The sequence below is a fragment of the Rhinolophus ferrumequinum genome, chromosome 9 (genome assembly GCF_004115265.2).
Source record: "Rhinolophus ferrumequinum isolate MPI-CBG mRhiFer1 chromosome 9, mRhiFer1_v1.p, whole genome shotgun sequence".
Taxonomy (NCBI): domain Eukaryota; kingdom Metazoa; phylum Chordata; class Mammalia; order Chiroptera; family Rhinolophidae; genus Rhinolophus; species Rhinolophus ferrumequinum.
Window position 1 is genome coordinate 13,633,405 of NC_046292.1, and position 21,394 is coordinate 13,654,798.

Genomic DNA, 21,394 nt, shown 5'->3' on the forward strand with positions numbered 1-21,394 from the left:
GCGGCCATGCTCCCTGTGAAGGTGTGAGAGAAGGATCTGTCTCTGGCCTCTGGCCCAGTGTCTGGTAGTTCCTTGGCTTGTGGAGTCATAAACTCTAATCTTCATGCGCACGTGTCTTTGTGTCCAAATCTCCCCGTTTTATAAGGACACTGGTCATGTTGGGTTAGAAGCCCATCCCAATCCAGTGTGACATCATCTTAACCAATTACATCTGCAGCGACCCGACTTCTACACAAAGTCACATTCTGACGTACACGGGTAAGACTTCAACATATGAATTGCAGGAACACAGTTCAGCCCAAAGCATATCCTATGCTTCAGCAATGGTAGCCCCCAAACACATCCCACTCTTCTTTCTCCATGTTCTTGCTCATGACCTGACAAGTGCTTGACCTGAGAAGCCCTTTCCTTTCCATCTCTTACCCATTCTTTAGGTAATGCTTTGGGCCCTTCCCAAACTACCTCCTCCATGCCACTTTCCTTCAACCCTCTGGTCAGAAATAGTCCCTCTCTCCTCTGTCCTCTCATACATTCTCTGTTTACTCTCATTAGGGTGCTTTTCAAAGCCGGCCCCACACTTGATTGAGCTGTGTGACAGTGTGGGTTCAGGTCTCAGACTGGCCACTCTCCAGCATGGTGATCTAGGCCATCCCTACTTCCAATGTGGTCCACGGTCCAGCAGCATCTGTATCCGCTGGGTTCCTCTTAGAATTGCAGAATGTCAGGCCCCAGCCCAGACCTACAGAATATGAATAATTTGAAGTTGAACGAGATCGTCAGCTGTTTCACATGTACACTACAGTGTGAGAAGCACCAACCTAGCCCACATAACTTATTTGAGCCTCAGTTCCCTCACCTGTAAAATGGGGATAATTATGGGTGTCTGCCTCATAGGGTTGTTGGGGAAATAACTGAGAAAATGGGTGTGCAGTGCTTACTTAACACAATGCCTGGGGCAGGGTAAATATAAACAATAGTAGTTATAAACATTATTACTAGTATAAACTCTTAAGGAAAAAATATCAAGATTAAATAAAGTCATGCACCTAAAGCTCTTAGAACAGCCATGCTAAGAACTCAAGTAAGTGATAGCTGTTGTTGTTGTTGTTGCTGATCTTTATGACCCGGCCCTCCTTTTCCTACCCACCCACCTTGGGCCAGGGCCCTGTTCAAACGTTGCCCATGATTATTTATTGAGAGGAGTGCAATGGCCAAGTTAACAGGCAATATGGAGAGGGAACCCTGGGCCTCATCAGTACTAATTGTGTTCACGTGCCAATGCCAAGGCCCTTCTCCCAGGCTGCTGTCACTTAGCCAGTTGCCCCTTGCCCCAGTTCCACTCCCAGCCAAGCACCCTGGACTCACATATGCGGTAGTTTCCTGTCTTCAGTCACCTCCAGTGGGATCTCCAGAGTTTATACTAGTAATAATGTTTATAACTACAGGAGAGAGGGAGAGGCAGAGGGAGAGGGAGAGGGAGAGGGAGAGGGAGAGGGAGAGGGAGAGGGAGAGGGAAGGATAGGCTGGAGAGAGAGTGCACTGCGATGGTCATTGAGGGTGAAGGGAGGTGGTGGAATGTAATTGTAATGAGATCCTGAGCTCCTGCTGGGAAGGGAAGGGACTAGAGTGGCAGGCCACCCACTATGTACTGGGAACGCTTTGGGATCCTTTTACTCTCCTCACCTCATCTACTCCCCACAAGAATCCATAAGCAGTCGTTATTTTTATTCCCATTTTATAGATGAGGACATTGAGGCACATATTGAAGAATTTGTGTGAGGTCACCAGGCTGGTTAGTGACAGACTTGAGATTCCAATACAGGTCTCTCTGATTCTAAACCCACTACCCTGAGACAGCTGGGAGAAAAGGGAAAATGGGAAGACACATAAAACCGATTCTGCTCCCCAGGCTTGTTCAGAGCAGAGCAAAGCCTAGCACAAGGAAGAGGGCGTGATGGAGCTGGGAGGGATCTTGGAGAGGGTCCCACCTGGCCTCCCCATCCATGGCCATTCCCTCCCACAGACAGACAAGCTGAGGCCCAGGGTCAGAGTGGGGCCTTGTATTTGCAGGCGAAGGGAATGCATATTTATAGAGCTCTGGGCTGGTGTTCTCACAGAGTGTCTCATCTGTCCTCCCAGCAACTGCATGAGTCATCAGGCCATTATGATCCCTCGCTGCTGCTATTCCAAGTTTTGTGGGCACTCGCTGGAAAACGAATTCTTCCAAAAATGTTTATCGCTCCCATTTTACGGATAAGGAAATTGAGGCTCAGAGTGGGAGGGAACTTCCCTAAGGTCTCAGAGCCAGTGAAAGGCAGAGCCAAGATTTAAACCCAGCCCTTCCTGATCCGAAAGCCCCTGCTTCATGCCAATGCCCCACTTGAAAGAGGGAATCCAGCAAGGAACCAGCTCAGTGGCGGAGGGAGAACAGATGGAGGCCATCCTCCTCTGCCCCTGTTGCCACAGCACAGCTGGTCCCTGGGGGTGGATGACAAGAGTTCCTCTTCCCCAGGCACAGAAGGCACCTCCCTTATGGCAACAGGAAGTGGGCAGACGTCTAGTCCAAAAGGCCCTGCTCAGAGGGAGCTTCAGACACCTCCTCGCCAGTGCCTGAGGCAGAATATCCCATGGGGGTCTCCAATCTCTGACCCCACTGGACCCAGATCCAGCCAGGCCTGAGCCCCATTGCCCTGCCCACCCTGACCAGCCACACCCATTTCCTGATACCACCTCTGTATGCACCACTTTTAACTTGGCCTTTTCCTGAAGAATAATATCCACAAAACTGCAGCCATGGGGTGCTCATTATTCATGCTGATGTCCATAGAAATAAATGCACAACTATTAAAATAAAATCTGCTTGTTTGTGTAACTATAGAAATTATCTAACATGAAACCAGTGACATGAGTACCAAATTCCAGAAAACTCTAACATATATGTACTTAGTCCTCTCAAAAACCTTTAAGTGGTAGGGTTATCATTTCTCTCAATTTGACAAATGAGGAAACAGCATCAGAGCGACCCACCCCAGGTCACACAGCCAGTGAGTTGGGGAACCTAGGTCCCCTGATTACTGATGTACCCCTCTTTTCACTGCTCTGAAAAATAGTCACGTGGTTTCTTCTTCACCAATGCTTCCTTGAATCTCTGGCAGTGACTTTGGACCCAATTCTCTGCCAGGGCTACCATCAGGAGGGCCACCAGTGGTCATCTCTTTGCTCAAAGCTTCATTTCTTTGACGCTGTCATACAAGTCCAGGACCCTACCCTCTATAGCAGTGGCCTCTGAAGCAAACCTGAATGGACAGAGACAAGAAATTCAGAGAAAACTGCGAAATCTGTTTTACCCTTATGTAATCAAGGCATTGCAAGGGAGAAAGCCATGCAATGCCGCCAAATTGTCTTAACAGAGCACATTCCAACTCCTTCTCCCCAAAGGACAGTTGGAAGAGAGGCTTTGCCTGAGTCAAAGCTTCTTTATGTCACCACGGCAAATGGCATCATGTCAGATTTGGGCAGCCAAGACCGAGGTTAGGGATCTTTGATTGCATGAAACAGAAATCCACATTGACTCACTTAAGCAAAGAAGAACTTTGTTGGGGAGATATGGGAAAGCTTATAGATCAAAGAAAGAACTGAAACAAACAAGCCAGTTCTCAGAAAGGACAAGAAACCAAGAATCCAGGCATCAGAACTAAAGCATAATCCCTGCCAGGGCCCGGTGGGGGAATCATGTTCACCCGCTCACCGTCTTCATGAGACTTCCTTTTAGACTTAAGTTCCGGGAGCTGTCCGAGGTCCTGCGTCCATCTCTTGGCTGGGTGATGGGCAGGACACCTTGATTGACAGCTCCACCCATTCTGCCCACAGGGAAGGAGGTGGAGCTCACAAAAGGAGCATCAGGGCTGCATTATCATAGAAAGGAAGGACCGGGCAGGGCAGGCAAAACACAGATATGTAATGTCATCGGCCACATCGCTTTTAGATGTTGAGGGGCCCATCATTTTCACACTCAAGGAAATTCTAGGTTCCTAGGAGAGCTGTACAATGAGGTAGGTTTCAACATGGGTGCTCTCAAATAACCAGCTAGACTGAAGGAAACTCCCCTGAGAATGTCTTGGCCTATCAGTGGTTCTGCCTCCAGATACCTGTCAAGTCCCTCGGTGATGACCAGAGGACCAGGGAGAATTTTGAAGGTTCCTACTCACTCATCCTTGAAGCCTCTGCCATGCTCACCGGGCACATGGTCCCTCCCAAACCTCATGCCATTTGCAGATGTGGCTTTGCCACTCTTCCCCCCAAGAGAGGGATTCTATTTCTCCCACTCCCTTGAATCTGAGCTGGTCATATGACTTTCTTTGACTAATGAAATGCAGTGGGTATGATGCTATGTGGCTTCCTTATCTAAGTCTCAAGAGAACTTGCAGCTTTTATTTTTGTACCTAGTACGTGGCCCTTAGGAGCTGTTGTTACCTGTTATGAACTGAACTGTATTCCCCCCAAATTCACGTGTTGAAGCCCTAACCCTTCACTGTGACTGTGTTTTGAGGTAGGGCCTTCAAGGAAATAATTAAGGTTAAATGACGTCCTAAGGTGGGGCCCTAATCCAATAGGAGTAGTGTCCTTAGAAGAAGAGGAAGAGATGCCAGGAGTGCTTATGCACAGAGGAAAGGCCAAGTGAGGACACAGCGAGAAGGCAGCCATCTGCAAGCCAGGTAGAGAGGTCTCACCAGAAACCAACCCTGCCGGTACCTTGATCTTGGACTTGCATGAGAAAATAACCTTCTGTTGTTTAAACCACCCAGTCTGGTATTCTGTTATGGCAGCTGAAGCAGACTCATGCACTATCCAACCTTTAGCTGATAGAATCTCTCAAGAATTAATCTTGGTCCGCATTCCACACTCTATTCCTGGTGGATCCATCCCATGACTTAAATGCCACCTATATGTTGACAACTACAAAATATACCTTGACTCTGCCCTCTTGGCTCCAGCCCCATTGCCATCACCTTAATTCAAACCAACCTTATCTCTCACTTAGTGTATTAGTCAGCTATTGCTATGACAATGCTATATAACAAACACCACCCCCCCCCCAAATCTCAGTGGCTTGCCACAATACACATTTATTTTTCCTGATGACAGGTTTATGAGCCATTTTGGACAGTCTTTCTGTAGGCTACATGTCAAGTTCCAGTGTTCTCTACAGATCTCCTCATTCGTCAGGGACCAGCAGGTACCCAGGTCATGTTCTCTTCATGGCAGGTGGCAGATGCATAAGAGTGTAAGTTAAATCATGCAAGTACTTTTAAAGCCCCTGCTTATGTTGCATCCACTAATATTCTATTAAAGCAAGTTATATAGTTAATCCCAAAGACAAAATGGCAGAAAAATAGTATTCCTCTCATAGAAGGGAAACCATAGCAGGGGCCAGGAAGGGAGGAAGAATTGAAGGTAAAGAATGCAATGTACCCCACCTGAGCAACTCTGATGCCTCCATCAAGGGCATCCTCCCAAAACCTCTGGGAGAGCCGTCTTTTAAAAGACCATTCTGATCGAGTTGCTCTTCTGCTTAAAACCCATTGTTGATTTCCCTTTGCTCATAGAAAAAATTCCAGATTCTTACTTTCTTACCGTTGCCAGCAACATGCTGTGTGATCTGGCACCTTACCTACCTCTTACACCATTCACTCCTGACTCACTCTACTCCAGCCACACTCGGCTTCTTTTGACTCCTTGAACTCACCAGATTTCCCTGCTCTTGTCTGCTCTACATCTGTTTCCTCTGCCAAGAAGTTCATCCTCATCTCCCCCCACCCCCCCCCCCCCCCCCCCTGGAAAACTCCTTCGGTCCTTCAACTCTCTATTGAAAAATCATTTATTCAGAGATGACTTTCTTGTCCCTGGTCTACCCTGCGAGCTTGAATCCCCTCTTACACAGTCTGTTAACTTCCTGTTATGGGCTGAAAATCATATCTTGAAGTCCTTACCTTTAGTGTCTCAGGATGTGACAGCATTTGGAGATAGGGTCTTCAAGGATGGAATTGAGTTCGAATGAGGTCATTAGGATGGGCCCTAATTTAATATGACTGGTGTCCTTATACGAAGAGAAGATTAGGACACAGAAACACACAGAGGGAAGACGCTGTGAAGACACAGGGAGAAGACGGCCAAGGAGAGGCCACAGGAGAAACCAACTCTGCCGACATCCTGGCCTTCCAGCGTCCAGAATTGTGAGAAAGTAAATGTCTGCTGTTTAAGCCGCCCAATCTGTGGTGCTTTGTTATGGCAACCCTGGTAAACTAGCATACTTGGGGTACTTTCCCTCATAGCATGAGTCACCATGGTAATGACATAATATTGGAATTGCTTGGGGGCCTGTCTTCCCACTTGACTGTAAACTATGCAGCCCAACAAGGACCCCATTCCCCAGCACCTAGCATGGTACATGGCACATAGTAGGTGCTAAAAAATTACTTGTATCAATGAAGGAATAAATGAGCCTCATCTCAGGTGACAAAGCCAGGGGAGAAGTGGGAGGCAGACACAGGGCAGGTCCACCCTGCAACTCCGTCGCATCAACTCTTTCCTCCTTCGTAACGGCCCTCCCAACATAGAGCGGCTCCACTTCGAGACTTACAATTTGATTTACTCCCGAGTGACGTCACAGCCATCACCATGGCAACACCCAGCGATGCCTGTCTGCCAGACAAAGTCTCTTCCATCAGAAAAGGGCAAATGGACACCCAGAATGGGAAGGCATCATTTCCAAGGCACAAGCTCAGGCCTCACAGCCCCATATGGGCAGCCTGGGCCTGGAGGGGCTGCAGTTGGTATAACAGGGTATGTGTCACTGCGGAGGGCAAATGGACCGCTTATTGGTGAACGCTTTATCTTTGAGGCTGGCCAGACAGCCGGAAGCAAAATTATGTGGGTGGAGGCCAAGTATAGCACAGACACATCTGGCTCGCTTGACTTCGGAATCTGCCCGTCAAAACACCTGAGCCGTGATCAGAGCTATCGCTTTCCTATCTGTCTGTCCATCTCTCTTTCCCTTCCTGATTTCTTACTTCCCCTCCTGCCCACTGTTCCCTCACCCCTCTCTTCCTCTCTTGGTTTGTCACATCTACTGAGAACCTGCTGCGTGTCACGCACTGTCTCAGACAATTAGAGATTCCCCGGTGTCCACAGGGGCCTCTCCCTTATGGATGAGGAGTTCAGTCCCCATCCTTGCCCTGTGGGAGGAGGTCTGAGGCTGTGGCTCAGTAGGGGGGACATGGAAGCCGAGAGAGACGTTTCTGCTATGATGAGTAAAACTTTGGAATGCATTTCCTGCAGCAACAGGGTTATAAGTGACACTTAGGTGCAGCTGAAATACTACTAGTAATCCTCCACATATTTAGGGGTCAAATGGGATTTTGCAGCCGGTGTGAAAAATCCAGCCACCATCTTACCTAGGCAGATGGATTCCAGATTCCAAACTTTTGGACATTGGCTTCAAATAAGCTGACAGCTGTAGCTAGTAGCCTCCCATTTCCCCTCTCTGTGCCTCTTCGAGGCGCTCAGACCTCCTTAATCCTCACAAGCAAAAGGATCCGCATCTTAGAAGACATCACAGTTTTGTACAGTGCTTACCCTGCAGGCAGGGCTGCCTGGCTGTGAAACAACATGGTACATAGTATACAACAGTCAATACAGGCTTGTATCGAGGGACCCGGGCTCCTGTCCTCTGCTGTCCAGCTGTCTGATCTTGGGCAAGGTGCCGCCCCTCAGTGAGCCTCAGTGTTTGCATCTGTAAAATGGGGATAATACTCCCTACATTCCAGGAACACTGTGGGGAGTGGTGACATCACCTACAAAAAGCATGGTTCACCGAAGACAAGAAATAAACGCCAACTTTTACAGGAGGGCAGAGCTTGCCTGACAGCCACCCCGCTGGCAGAAGCGTTAATAGGAAGGATAGGGAGGATTTCAAATCTTGCTCCCGGCATGTGTCCTCAGTTTGGCTCAACTAAACTCATAAAAATTCTCTAAAAAAAAAAAAAAAAAAACAAAAACAAAAAAAACAGGAAGGGCAAGATGTTGAGAGATGATTCCTGAGCTGATGCTGACAGAGGAGCTGTGACAATCTGCCTCTTGAAAAATCTCAGCAAGCTGCCTGAGCCAAGGGAAATCCAACCATAATGGCATTGCCCAGACGCTGCAAGATATTTCATAATCATTGATGTTCGTGAGGGACAAACAACAGCCGAGCTAATTCCTTTTCCTATGAATTTACAGCATCTGCCCCAGCCATTACTGGAAGTGGAAAAAAATAAGGACGTTCTGGGCATGCCTATAGGCTGTCAACCTTTGACGAGTCCCCGGGCCCTTCCAGAAAGCAGATTTTCTAAATGGTCTCTGCACTGTCATGGATAGCTTTGTGGGCAGGGCATAGCGCCCGCCTGTGGGTTCCTTGAGGCTCATGCCTTTTTGATCTGCTATCGTCCAAGCACATAGTAAGGCACAGCACACAGTAGGTACCAATAAATGTTTGATGGATGGATGCATGAATATATGAAGTACAGTGAACAGAAGACTGCCTACCTCCTGCCAGGGAATTTCAAAAGCAGGAGAAGGCCGAGGGCAGGGGAAGCAGTGGGACTCAGGCTCTGGGAAAAGCTGTGAGAACCACAGAATTGGTTGAGCCCCTAATGACCTTGAGAACCAGGGTAAATCATTCCTGTACATGCAAAAGGCGTATTTCATGGAGGTGGACTATGAAAGAGAGGCCAGCCTCTCTTGTTGTAAATGAGGACGTAAGCCTGTGTCCTCCCCACAGGATGGGCACGATCTTGGCTCCTCCCTTGCTGGGCTCTTGGCAAGTTTTTATTCAGATAATGCTAGCTAAGCAGTTTGCACAGAGCCTGGCACATATGCATGTAAATAAATATGTTAATGTTATTTATAACATATAAATGACATAAAACGTATAAATGCTTATGACACATAGACACCCGGTATTAATATCGTAGAGGCAGAGGGACCTCAGCAAGAGGCAGATACAGAGGGAACAAGAGGTTTGCCTTTATTTAGTTACATTGTTTCCTAATTCCTTTCCTTCCCAGGTGCAATGAACCCCAGGAGGCCAAATGAGACCCCCTCCCATCCCAGCCCTGCTCAGGGAGAGGCAGCTGCCGTGGGATAAAGAGAATGGATTTTCAGGACTAACAGACCCCAACTCTGCCCCTTACTTGCAGCATAACCTTGGGTGAGTTATTTTCCCCCTCTGAGCCTTGATTTTTCTCGTCTTTAAAATATAAACAGCAATATTTTCTTTACATGACAATTCTTACCAGCATTAAATGAATTTATGTACTTTTAAGGGCCTGGTCTGGGTAGGTTTTCCAAAAGATATCAATTCTCTCCCTCACCTAGAGAGGCAGCAAGGAAAGAAATCAGGACCTGGACCAATGTACAGGAAAGATACCAGCTGAGGCCACCCTGGGTTGACTCTTGAAAGATGAGGCAGCAACGCTGGGACGGGAAGGAAAAGAGAGAATTCTAAGGCAGAGAGTGTACCTGGGAATAAAAGTCACCCTATGTTCCAGAAGCTGGAGGGGAGCCCGGGGAAGGGAGGAGAGGAGAGGGACGGAACTACAGTGAGAGAGCCCCCCGTTTCAGGCTGAAGGAAGGAAGACACAGAAGACCACCATGCAGTCCATGGAGAACATGACCAGACTTGGAGTTTGGGCTGAGAACACTGCCAGGCATTGGGAGGCAAATAACAGATGGGAATTCGCTGGGGCCAGGAGTGCAGTTAGGCGCTGGTTAGCACTGTGTGGAAGAGAAGAAGACGCCTGAACCATGGTAGTGGCAGCGGGGAAGGGAGACAGGGGACGGATTTGGAAAAGAGTTTCAAAATATTTATCGAGTATTTTCTCCACCACCTCTGATCTCTCCATATCCACTCAGAACCTTCCCTCCAAATCTTCCCTCAGCAGCTCTGTGATCCTCTCAGAACAGATCTGATCACATCGTACCCTGCTTTGAAGCTTTCTGGTTTCCTGTTGCCCTCGAGATTCAAGCCAGATTCCCTAGCGCCGTCTCCAAGGCCCTGCAGGTCCTGGTCCTTATCCTGTCCCCGGCGTCCCACAAGCCTTTGTGCGTGCTGTTCTCTATGCCTCTGCTTTCCCTCCTCCTCCTTTTCTAGTTGGCACCGACTCATGCGGATCTCCACTTAAGTAGACTTCCGACCATCTCTAAGTCAAATTCTCCTACGTCAGGCAAGCACCGGGTAGCTCTCTCGGGGGCATTTGTCACAGTTGCTCTTTCACACTCATTAGCAGCTCCCTCTTCCACTACAATGTAAGCGCCCTGACGGTCAGCGCCGTCTGTGTGTTCGCTTGCTCCTTGCATTCCAGTGCTGGCCACACTGGCGTGCTCAGTACCATGGGCTGAATGAGTGAGTCACGCTATATGCCAGGCACAGCACGAGGCACTTTGGAAGACATCAACAGGCAGGGACTTTTCAGGAGTGGAGGACCCGCCCCTAGGAGAGAGAGGTCCTGCTGAACCCCTATCCCTGCCTCTCATTGGCTTCTCTCTGGTATTCATGTCAGAGCATCTCTAAGGCTGGAATCCCCTTGGTGGTGTTGCCACCAGCCTGGAATGATCTGACGTTTATCTGGACCATGCTGGCTGGGCCTAGCCTCAGAGGAGCTAAGACAGACACCATGGCAACAGCCTGGCTCCTGGGGATGCCGGATCAGGCTTCTTCATTCTCCGGGGACTGAGTCTGGGATCCAACCTCAGAGGGAGAAAAACCATCTTCCAACTTGCTACGAACGCGTCATTGCCATCAATTGCCTCTGAGAGCCCAGGGGAGCCACAGATCAATTCGTCCTATTGATAGGCCTGTCTCCATGTCTGCAGTGACTGTCACCACAGGCGCAAGGCTCGTCGGTGGTGAGAGAGAGTCACACTCAAAGCTTCCGTGAAGGGCGGGGAGAGGAAGCCCGGTGCTGAGGAGAGAGGCAGGGGTTCCAGTCTTGACTTTGACCTCTAATTGCCTTCACGTCTCTGAGTCCCAGCATCCCCATTTACAAAACGTGATCATAACAAAGACTTCTCATGCAGGACTGATGTGAGGACAAAATCTATTGATAGGTGACAATTCCCGGGAACATAGAGAGTGCTTACAAAACCATAGCTGTTTTCATTAGCACCACTGCGGATATTGTAAACAGGGTGCTGTCAAGAAGTGTGATGTGTCTTTATGGGGATACTTAGTCAACGGGGTTGGCAGCCTTTTGAGAGTGACCCTGCCAACGTCCTTGTTCTGCTACAAGGGCTGAGACCCAGGCAGGGGCGGGGGCAGCCCGGGCACTGTGCCAAGCCCTTGGCCTACCTGATTGCTTCTATCTTCACAGCCACCTGTGAGGCAGGTATCCTTGTCTCCACTTTCTGAGGAGGGTTTCCAGGTCCAGAGACCTCGAGTCCCTTGCCCCAGGGTCTGCCAAGAAATGAGTTCATACATTCTCACAACTACAGCTGAGAAGGTTCGCAGCACCCGTGAGTCCACGCGCCACAGCAGAGCACCACGGGCCATCTTTGGCCTGCAAGCCACGAGCGGCCGCCTCTCTCCCACACCTTCCCACCCAAACAGAAATGTTCCTTGATAAGGAGGACCGTGTGTTTGCGTTTGCCTGGACCATGGTCCTGGCTGGACTGTGCGTGCCTCTGCCAACCTGGGCTGTTTCCGCCAATTCCAGGGGATTAAGACCTGGAGCGGACAGGCGCTCAGCTTGGGGATGGCTGGGGCATCCAGGAGGTAAGTGGGTGAATGGGGCAGCCCTTGGCTCCTAAGCACAACTTCCCACCAGAAGCCAGTATAAGGTTGTGCTTTTGCCACGTTACCCTTGCCATTTAATGCCTGCAGAAAGGAGCAACAGAGGACACATTGTGAGAGGCGATTCTGTTCACACATCTTCCCTGGAACTAAGTCATGTGGTTTCCTGCGGGCCTTCCGCCTCTCTCAGAGCCAGCTTTAAAAGGGCGGCTGAGCCAGACTTCCTGGTGGAGGATGTATGACTGGCAGGAATGCCGACAAACTTACTAAAGCCAAATGCAAACTGATTTACCACTGGAGAACAAAAGGCCAGAGCGATGGTGAGTAACCACGAGCACGTGTCATTCACACAAATACACAAAACCCACAGCCTTGGGGCTCCATCAACTGGGTAGGATGTCAGAATCCACAGTCACCTCCTTTCAGTGTTTATGGAAGTCAGGGGGGTGGGGGACAGAGGGGTTGTCCTTCAGACAAGCTTGTATGTGACAACTTTGTAGTTGCTACCAAGGGCTGGGTGTAATTTTGGTGGGTGTTCAAACTGCTGCCCGTGCTAGGACACTACCCAAGGTTCAGTGCTCCTGAAACTGAAGCCTCACGATGCCAAAATAGCCCCCTTTCCCTCTGTCCTCACTGTGTCGGAGCCATGCTGGGGTCCATGCTGAATGGGGAGAATTTGTTCCTGCCACGACTATTTATTGAGCACCTACTATGTGCCGGGCACGGTGCTAAGTTCTGGAGATACACTGGGGGATAAATGTGACACAGTATTTCTTCTTTTCGGAGTTTGAGGTCTAGTGGGGGAGCACGATGACCAATAAATGAACAGAGAAATTAAAAATTGTGAGGAAAGCTACTAAGGAAATAAATGAGATGCTGTTCAGTTATACATAAACTAACAGGAGGTTGTACCTTAGGATGAGGTAGTCACGGAGGACTTCTCTGAGGAGGTGACATTTAGGCTGAGACCTAAGAGGCATCCTGCCAAAAGTGAGGGCCAGAGCATTCCACGCAAAAGCAGTGTTGGGGAGGAGGGGAGCCCCTGAGGGCCGGGCCTGAGTAACTGAGAGGAGGGTAAGTGGCTGGAACGCAGGCTGTAGAGACAGAGAGGTGAGAGGTAAGGTTGGAGAGGGAGGCTGGGCCAGGTCCTTCAAGACCAAGGTGAGGAATTTGGATTTTATTTTGAGTGTGATGTAATCCCCCAAGTGTTTTAAGCAGGGCAGGGATGGCATTTAATTTATGTTTTTAAAAATTAAAGCAAGAAGAGAAGCAGAACAGTGAGGAGGCTGTCCAAAAGAGGGGAGAGGGGGATGGTGAGAGGTGGGTGGATTTAAGGGACATTTCGGAGGGAGCGTCAACGGCACTTACTGATGAACTGACCATGGATATCTTGATTACTTTTTATTATCAAATAACACGTACCCGTCATTCAATGCCTTTCTCAACCAGGTACTTTGCAAATGTTTCCCCCTCTGGCCCTGGGCCTCGGCACCCAAAGCTTTCTGCACACGGTCTTCCTTATCCAAACAGAGATTGCAATTACCTAAGTGTCCTGCCGCAGCTTTAGCTCAGCTGAGCGCACCATGCCACCCCAGGGAACACGGATATATTCGTCTATGCTCCAGACAGCAGGAAATCAGGCGCTGCAGACCAGTTCTAAGCTGTTTAGAAGAGAGAGATTAAGAGACTCCAGATCACATGACCACCATGTACGGAGTGAGTTTTAAAACCCTAAAGGTAGTTCTACTGCTAATAATTATACATAATACTTCCAGGAAGCATTACCTAAGAGAGAGCCTTAGAGCATGTGCTTCAACAAACAGCTAAGAATTCATTTATTCAGTAAACCCGTGGAGCTTCTGTTACCTGGTATGGGCATGATTCTCTGTTATCCATCACGTGGCCGGTACCCACCAGCCTCAGGGTTATGAAGATAAAGCGTCCTACCCTTGCAAAGCTCACAGTTTTGTGGATGGAGGGGGTGTTTGGAGGAGGATGGTAAGGACATCTACAAAGTAAAGGACTACAATGAAATAGGATAAGTGCAGGAGCAAAAACATACACGATATGCTACAGGAAAACAAAACGAAATGGTGCATAAACCCACCGATGTAAAGCATATAATAGATACTTCTAAAGGGCTTGGAAACGCTTGTTCTCAACAAGGATACTTAGCCCATTAATTTGGACCAACCACCCACAAAGGCAGGCTTGGGGAGGGTAAGGTAAATGTCAACCCTGGCTTTCGAATGGTCCCAGCTTGCAAACTGGTTATGCAGCTATTTGTTCTGTGCATTTGAGGATGGGTAGCCTCACGTAACATAAGCTTCTTGGAGAAAGAGGTTATATCTTTGGATTTCTCTGCATCTTCTCCTTTCAGTCTTCAATAATGACTGACCAAATACCTACTACGTGCTAGATTATAGCTGCTGGGGACATAGAGCAATGACAATGACAGGCATGGTCCCTGTTCTCCTGGAAGTTGCAATTGGTACCCAATCAACCTCAGCCCACAGAAGGTCCTGTTGCATAGTCTTAATTACCATCTATACCGTTAAACTCCTAAATTTGATCTTCACCCCGGTGTTATCTCATCTCCAAACTCATATATCCAACTACAAACTCTACCTAGAAACTTGATCTGCTATAAACGCATGTTCCAAACAGATTTTTAGATTCCCACCAATGCCACCACCAACCTGGTCTTGCCCTGGCCTTCCCTACGTCTATGAATGGCACCATTGCCCATCTCGTTGCACAAACCCATAACCTACGAAGCACCCTTGATTCTTCTCTTTCCCTTACACCGCCCCCCCCCAATCCATTCACTGCTCTCCACCACCACCACCACCACCACCACCGCCACCACCGCCGCCGCCGACGCCGTCTTTTACTTCTATTACCACAGTAGCACCCCACGGACATTCTCCCAGCTTACCCCACTCTAATTCATTCGCTACTCAGTGGTCAGGTTGATCTCATAACATGTAAAGAAAAGCATATTGCTCCCCTGTTATAACCTTTCGGGGATTGTCCATGGCTCTCAGAGTAAAATTCCACCTCCAAAGTGACCTGCACTGTTCCTTATCGCCTCCTGCCTGCCGCTCTCCTCTGCATGAGCCACTCTCACATTGCCCCAGCCACTGTCATTTTCTTCCTCGGGTCCACAGTGCCCCTCCTCATGCTTTGCACCTGCTTCTGTCTCTCATTGTTCCCCCTCTGCCCATTCTTTACACAGCTGGATTCCTCCTTCACGCTTCAGCTCAGTTGTCACCTCCTCAGAGAAGCCTCCCCTGACTTCCCAATGCAACGTACCACCCCCCACACTCGTGACTCTGTGTCATAGCACTCAAATTCTCCCTGTTGTGGCATTTAACAAATCTTTAATTGGTCTCACGAAGGTGGAATGTAAGATCCATGATGACAGGCTTGGTATCCATCTTTCCTATTGAGACCCTTGTCTAACAGGAGATACTCAAATATTTGTTGAACTGAAACAAAACAAACAAATGACAATAAAAGCTTCCCAGGGCTGTTCTGAGGATTGTGAAACAGTGTGTGTGTGTGTGTGTGTGTGTGTGTGTGTGTGTGTGTGTACACTCACAGTGTCCCAGGCTGACCTGCAGCCTTCAGGGACTAGATATGCATTGTCCTCTTCTGGGAAGAAAGCATGAGAGACGAGAGGGCAAGAAACATCACGGTAGAGCTCTTGAGCACACCTGAAAGAATGTATTTTCTTTGTTTTCCTTTTTCCGCTCTTTGCAATGTGTCTATTTATAAAGAACTGGAAGAGCAAGGTGCGAGATTGATAGCTTCAGAGATTCAGCCTTTCTTTGTCCCCTGAACAGCCCTCTTCTGCCTCTTTCCAATTGCTCACAAGAAGCCACCTGTTCTGAGAAGGCTCTGCCCCAGCCTCCTCCTCTCCCCGCAGCCCTGAGCTGCCCCGGGCCCCTGGCCAGGCCAGGCTATGCTCCCGCCTCGCAGGATGGCTTTGAAGCCAGGAGCTGTCGCTGCCTGTTTGTTTGTATCAAGGCACCATTTATGGTAATAGACCATGAATAAGAAACGGGCACCTGTTGGCAGGGCAGCTCTTCCATCGACAATGACCCCTGCTGGCAAGCCCTCTACAAACTCCAGGCTGTTCACCTCCTGGAGAGGCAGCGGGGTGCAGGGGGCATGCACTGGAGGTGGGGGCAGATCCACTTGAGCACAGCAAGCAGGGATCAAGCCCCTCCATGTGCCAGGAACTACGTCTGGGTCCCTGCCCAGCTTTGCTTGTAAGCCAGGAGACTTGGTTAGTCCCTTAGCTTTTCTGACCCTCATTTTCCTCATGTGTAAAGTGCGTATACTAATCATCCCACACGGGTAGCGAGGATTTACATTTTTTATAAACAGAGGAGACACTCAAATATTTGTTGAACTGAAACAAAACAAACAAAAACAAAAGCTTTCCAGGGCTGTTCTGAGGATTATGTGAAACCGTATAGGAAAGCACCTGACATAGTACTTTTGGAAAAGCTCTTTTCCATCAATAATTTTATTTCATTTCATATATTCAGTTCAACAAATATTTACTGAGTGCCTACCCTGTGTCAGGCACTATGCTAAGTGTGGCAGACACATTTACCGAAAGAGATGAGTCCCCGTTCATCAAGCTTGCATTGTGGGAGGGGAGAAAAACATTCAAGTGATCCCATACCACAATGTCAAGTTGCAGTTGTGACAAGTGCTGTAAAGTCTACAAAGTACAGGTACTGCGGGCAGTGAGAGCTGGTGATTTGACCTCGAGGGTCCCCTGAGGAAGTGATGCTTGAACTGACACCTGAAGAAGTAGAGGTGTGCACGAAGAAAGGAGAGAAGAATGTTCCGGGGAGCAGGAACAGGTTGGACCAAACCTTGGGTCAGGAGGTAGCCCAGAGACCACGAGGGCCTGCAAGGAAACCAGTGATTCTGGAGGGTGCCAAGTGGAAGAGGTGTGGGAAAAGTCGGCAGGGACCAGACTTGCAGGTGGTCCTTGTCTGCTGAAGTAGAGGGATTGCGTCTTTATCTTGAAAGCCACGGGAAGCATTTGCACGTTTCATCAGGGTGACATGAGAACAGGTTTGCTGCTTTGCAGAGTTCACTCTGGCTGCTGCATGGGGAACAGGTTGGAGGAGTCTACTGAAGTCATCCCGGAGGGAGAGGAGGGTGCTCTGGTAACGGCGGTGGCCGCAGAGCTGGCCACACTGAGGGATGCATAGGGCTGCCACGCACTGGGGAGAGACAGGAATGACTGCCCCCACTTAGAGATGAGAGAATCGAGCCTCAGAAAGGGGAAGTGGTCCCCACAAATAGCACATGATGAGATCAGGCTCACAGCCAATCTTCTGAGTCAGAGGTTCAATCCCCAGGGGACGAGTGTCAGGTTTCATTATTGAGGTGCGTGCTGAGTGGCTGAGCAAAGACTGGTCCCTGGGGCCAGGGCTGGCCTCTTTCCCAAGGTGTGTGCTATCAAAGGTGAGGACGGCAGCCTCCAACCCGACCAGTTCTGTCCTCAGCAAATGCCAGGTCTTCAACCGAAACCCAAGGGTGCCAGCGGTGGGCAGAAGAAGACTAAGCTCCAGGGCCAGCTGGAGACAGGACCCGGAAGAGATGAAGATGACAAGCCCCGGGGGCACAAAGACCTGGCTACAAACCCTGTCTTGGCCGCCTTCTAGCTATGTGCCCACGACCCCACCCGTGGTTTCCTGGACTCGGCCCCAATCTAGGGACCATTATACCAAGGCTGTAAGCCTTTGGCACTCAGGCTGGGTCCACTGAAGTTGCCAGTGTCCCTTTCGCCCAAGACATAGCTGCCCTATCTCTCCAAGGCCATCCTCTGGTGGGACAGACTCTTGTGGGGGTGGTGAGTATCCACAACAGGACATCAAGGCAGAGGCAGTGAGTGGTCTGCTCCGTAGGGAGGAATACGACTGTGTCACTGACATTGTTTCAACCTGCCAGTGCAAGGTGATAATAAAACACGGACTGGTTTCAGTCAGTTGATTGTTTTTAAACTCTCCACAGACAATGCAACGCCTGTTGCCCCGACTTAGAGCTGCTGACCCCCACCACCCCTGCCGCTTATCACTACCTCCCTTCCTCCCAGCCATGCCGGACGCGAAGGCCCCTCTCCCACTGCCACCTTCTCTAGGGAAGAGAGGGCCAGCTTACTATGACTCTTTGGGACATTGAAATGATATTCATGTGCTCGTTTATTCACTTATGCAACAAATCTTTATGAAGCCCTGCCATGTGTCAAAACCAGCAGTACAGGCTGTAATTACAGGTATATGTTAGATAGGATACTGTCCCTAAGAGAGGCTCATTCATGCATTCCCTCATTCACTTATTCATCCAATATGATATTAGTTGAGCACCTACTGTATGCCAAGTCCCGTGCTTGTCATGGGAACTGTGGCCCCCCAGTCAGGTTATTGAACCGGGAAGGTTAGGCTTCCTCAAGGAGATGCTGCTTCAGCTCTCCTTTGCAGACAAGTAGAAGATAGCTAGATGGAGAAGGAAAAGGGTGGAAAAGGAAAAGGGAAATCCTTCTAGATGGAGGGATCAACAAAGGCAAAACCCCAGAGGTACGAAACAACTTGAAGTCAGAGAACCACAAGTAGTTCTGTGCGGCTGAAGGGTCCGCATGGGGGACCGGGCAGGAACAAGACCAGAGTAGAGCTCAGGGATGGATCATAAAGGGTCTCAAATACTAAGCTAAGAAGGGGAACTTTTTGCTGAAAGCCATGGAAGAACTATGGAAGGGTTTTAGGCTGGGGTGAGAAAGGGGATAACAGGTAGGGTCAACCATCATCAGGCATTAGAAAGGTCTGGCTGCAGCATGGAGAATGGAGTAGCATGCGTGAGACTCGAGACAGGGAGCCCAGGTAGGCAGCTGTTAGGAGGCTGACACTGAGGCAGAGGAATGGAGAGGATGGATGCGCCCGAAAGATATCAGGAAGGTAAAACCTGCAAGAGGTGGCTTATTAGTTAGCTATTGCCAGAAAATGCAGAAATCCAAACTCAGTGACTGAAAACCAACAATCATTTTTTGTAGATCAGCTAAGAGGTGGTTGATGTTGGCTGGGTTTGACTGGCTTGGCTGGATTCCCTTATACACCTGCGGCTGGCTGATTTTAGCTGGGCTTGATTGGGTGGTTTGGTCCTGCTCTGTCACCCTCCTCCTGGCACTGGTGGGCATGTTTTTCTTATGACAATGAGGACAGAGGCACAAGAGAACAGGCCTAATCAGGCAAGCAATTTGCAAGCCTTTAGTTATGTCACAGCCACCAACATCCCCTTGGCTCAGTCATGGGTGAAACTAAGGTGAAGGGGTGGTAGTTACAGTCCATCTTTCTAGAAGAAGACCCGCCAAGTCACACGGCACAGGGCATAGACACAGTGAGGGCTGAAGAACTGGGTCCATTCATGTAATTTCCGGTACCAGACGAGGGCTTGGAAGGGGAAGGTAAAGAAAGGAAGGGAGTTCATGAGTTTTTGGCCGAGAACGTGGCACATGTCAGCCCAACTGCCTCTCCAGCTTGGACCGATTCTCCTTTGTACCCCACATCTGGGCCCAGCTCCATCAGGAATTATGCCTGAGACAGGGTTTGTCTCAGATCCAAGGTCTGTGCAGGCTGTCCACCCTGCTCAGGCTGTTCTGGGCAGAGAACCAATGCCCCACCCCCAACCCCATCCAGGCGGGCCTTCCCTGATCTCTCTGCCAGCCCGACCCAGGGGCCCCCAGCTTGCATCACTGCAAGACTAGCTTTCCCTTCTCACTCAGACTGTGTTGATTACACATTCCCGAGACTTGTTTTCCTCCGTGTGGGCAGAAACAGTTGCATCACTGCTTTCAATCCTGAAAACAGAGGGGTGGGTGGGAAAAGAGGTGTGTGTTTGGAGGTGGGAGGAATCTCCTGCTTCCGGCCTCCTGGGATCCCCTCCTCCCCTCTGCACAGACGGCACAGACCTCTCCTCTCTTGCTGCCCAAGCAGACTGTCTACCTGATTTCTCCAACAATTGGGAAACAGATTTAATCTCCCCCGAGGGTAACCCTGGAGGAAGGGAGCAGAAGTGGCCTGAACCCAGGGTGACCTGGAGGATGTCATCGTCCCTTTCAGAATTTCAGTGTTTATACCTGTAAAACAGCAGCATTGGTCTAGGGGACACGGAATGTTTAACACTCATATGATGCTTAGTAAGTATCATACTATCTTTAACTGCTTTGCAAAAGTAACTCATTCAATGATGCCAGCAACACGGCAAGTCATGCCCATGTTACGGGGGTTGGGGGTAGGCTAAGGCTCTGAGAAGTTAAGTAATTTCCCCAAGGACACACAGCCAGAGAATGACAGAGTTAGGGCTTGAACCCAGGCTGTCCAGTGCCAGAATCCACATGTAACTACCATGTTATGCTGCCGCTTGCTTTTCTCTCCTATCCAAATTTCTAGAAGTCCAGAGAACGGGCCTCTCGGAGTCCTGCCTGCCTCACATCCATCTTTATGTCCTTTGGAATGGGTTTTGTGGGTTGAATTGTGTCCCCCCCCTACAAAAGGTCTGTTCACATCCTAACCCCTGGTCTGTGAATGTGACCTTTGGGGTCTTTGCAAATGTAATCAAGTTAAGATGAGATTATATTGGATTAGGGTGGCCCTTAATGAATTGCGAGTGGTGTTTCCGTAAGAGAAAGGAGAGGAAGATTTGATGACAGAGACATCAGGACACAGAGATACACAGGGAAGGTGACCATGTGAAAACTGACGCAGAGATTAAAGGGATTCCCCCAGAAGCCTAGAACTACTGGTAACCACTAGAAGCTGGAAGAGGCAAGGAAGAATTCTCCCCTAGAGCCTGCACAGGAATCAGGGCCCTGGGGACACCTGGATTCCAGACCTCTAGTCTCCAGAATTGTGAGAGAATAACTGTCTATTCGTTTAAGCCACACGGTTTGTGGTCGTTTGTTAGGACAGTCCTGGGAAACTAATGTAATGGGTAAGGGGACCTTGAAGGCTTCCCACAGAGGCAGCTATGGAAACACCTGAATTCAAGCTGGCGGCCTTCTCTGACTCCTGATTCACATCTCAGATCCTCTGTCTGCAGCCACCTCTCATTCCTTCTTCATGGCCTTGTAGCCACTCAACCAGGCTGACCTTGATTCCCGGAGGACTTTGGTCCTGAAATGCAAACTGCAGGCTTGGGGTGGCTGAGTAGAAAGGACGACCGGTGGATACGGAACCTGGATGGCGAGCTAACTGGGGGTACAAAGAAAGATCTTGAACTTCATGGGGGTTAAGGATTGGGCTTTCGGAGCCTCGGGAAAAGGCTTGGAATTCTAAGTGGCCATGCTTCTAAGCCCCAGTCCCCGACCTGCAGGAAGCAGGGAGTCTCTGAGCTGAAAAGTGGCTCAGAGTCATTCCAGGTGCCAATCACGTCACCTCTCAGCTCCGTTCCCGCCCCCTCCAGAGCAGGGCTCATTCTGCGGGCAGCACTGGGTGTTTGTGAGGATTAAATAAGACTGGGTCTGAAAGGCTTTAGGGGACT

At 49.4% G+C, this 21,394-nt stretch overlaps 1 protein-coding gene across 1 annotated transcript in view; it reads right to left on the bottom strand.

Moving 5' to 3' along the window:
• PLA2G2C (phospholipase A2 group IIC) overlaps positions 1 to 1,442 on the bottom strand; it is an 80,565-nt gene extending 79,123 nt beyond the window's left edge. Inside the window, exon 1 of the mRNA XM_033115693.1 lies at positions 1,366 to 1,442. The gene's annotated coding sequence lies outside the window, so the exon portion shown is untranslated. The remainder of the gene's footprint in view (positions 1 to 1,365) is intronic.
• Positions 1,443 to 21,394: the final 19,952 nt, after the last annotated feature.